This window comes from Crocodylus porosus, unplaced genomic scaffold, assembly GCF_001723895.1.
Source record: "Crocodylus porosus isolate Cpor-Errol unplaced genomic scaffold, CroPor_comp1, whole genome shotgun sequence".
Classification (NCBI taxonomy): Eukaryota; Metazoa; Chordata; order Crocodylia; family Crocodylidae; genus Crocodylus; species Crocodylus porosus.
Genome location: NW_017728913.1, coordinates 11,626,695 through 11,628,954, shown reverse-complemented (window position 1 = coordinate 11,628,954; position 2,260 = coordinate 11,626,695).

Sequence of the window (2,260 nt, the reverse complement as noted above, 5' to 3'; positions counted from 1 at the left end):
CCCGGGGCGCCCGCCCGCGGCCCCGCCAGCGCCGGGCATTGTCCGCGGCCGAGGGAATGAATGATTGCCCCGCTCCCCCCGCCCGAGCGCGGCCTGGGCACCTCCCGCAGCACGCCGGTGTGCGCACACACGCGCGCGCTCTGCTTAGTCTGCGGTACAAACGCGCGTGTGTGTTCATACACACGCGTGATACACACTGCTTAGTCTGAGTGGTGCAAATTGTGTGTGTATAATGTGCGTTTGCACCACAGACTAACCAGTGTGTGTGTGCGTGTGTGTATACATGCAGATGGATATCCTTATCTAGATATCGGATGTGTATATTCTCTAGATATCTAGATACATAGCTACCCATATCTAGACATCTAGATATATGTAGACACAGGCAACTGGTACAGGGGGCACGTGCCCCCTCTCCCCCCCATTGGCCCCCCCACTCAGCACCGCTCAGGACAGGGCAGGCTTTTTGCTGCACAGGCTGGAGACCTGTTTGGGGAGGGGGGGACACTAAGCCGCAGCACAGAAGTATAGGACTGGATATGGGGCTTTTGACCCACCCACAAATTGTGCCACCCCCAGACTCAGGAGGAGGTACCAGACACCCCTGCATCTAGACATCTACATCTACATCTATCCATCCCTCCTTTTTATAAATATATCCCTACATATAGTACACATGTATCCATATATACAGGGTTCAAATTATAGGGAGCTCGGGGAGGCTGAGCTCCCCGGTTAGAGATGAGAACCCCCTTGAAGGCCTGTCAGACCCCCGCTGGCCCCACACCGTTCTAAGCAGCGCAGGCAGCGGCTCCTCCTGGCTGCCACTGCTGCAGACCCCAAGAGTCAAAGTGTAATTTGAACCCTGCATATACATATCTATAGCTATATAGATATCTCCTTATATGTATGTAGACACACATCCATCAAATATATATGGACATATATATAGACGGCTTCTACATATATATAGGGAGATATGTATATGGATGTGTATATAGATATATATGAGTATGTATACTATAGATATATGGATGTGTGTATATATACACACAAACATACACACAGCATGTGTATATATATGTATACATGTGTGTATGGGTGTGGTACATAGATATGTGTACACATGTATGCATATGCATGTGTTTGCATGTATATATAGGTGTGTGTGTATACATACACTCACACACACACTCTACTACAAAAAAAAAGATGGACAGAAGAGGGCATTTCTATTCCGGGTGATGGAACATTCGAGCAAAATGGAACATGCAAGTCTCGCACGTGAGCACCTACATGCCACTTACACATTGAGACTGCAAACAACATGCTGGTGGTCAGGGGGTGGGGAGGAGGGTGCAAGCAATGCCATTAGGAAGTGACAAATTCAATACTAAGTCACCCCTCCCTGTTTCCTTTGGTATGTATTTGCTTGAAGAAAAAGCCCACTATGCAAAGAAAACATTAATAGCATGGTGGTTAAAACACACAGGGCTTGCAAAGGAAAGGGGAAGTAAACTAAACCTGCATGGTCTGCCCAGTCTTGCTGGGAGGATACCCACTTAACAGGCTGTCATTCATGATGACAAGACAACGACACTGCTTCCAGAGGACTCGGGAGTCTGATCTGGCCATAATATGAAACTGGGGACACCTCATGTAAGTCCTCCAGTTTATAACAGGTTTTGACACAAATAGACTTATGCCCCCTTTTTGCACATCACAAGTGGAAATGTAGCCCACTTCTCTATGAGCCTTTGGAAAAATTTTCCTTCAGTGTCAAACTGCAGACTTGTGCAATCTCATGGTGAAAAATTCAGAAAAAAATTCACAATGTTATTTTTCTATGTACACTAACCATTTGTATTGTCAGCTACATAATCCAGTAAATCTTGGATTGCTCTACAGTTTCTTGCTTTGGCCACAGTATACGTCTTGCTTTAGCTTCCTTAAAATGTCTCCTGAAGTGCCTTTATCAGACAAAGAATGCTTGCAACTTGGTGGCCATGAGTAATACTATCACATATGTATAAGGCAATATTAATCCTTAAAACTGGAGCTACATAAACTCATCTAACTTCACTTTGAATCTAGTGAGGATTGAAACTCTAAAGCTTTTGTTTGATTTTTGCCCAACAAGAGATTGGAAGAAGGAACAAGAGGAAGCGGGCGGTGGGAAGAAGGGGGGAAAAATCCTGGTTCTAAATTAGAGAAAGAGAGAGAGAGAGAGAGAGAGTGTGTGTGTGTGTATGTGTGTGTG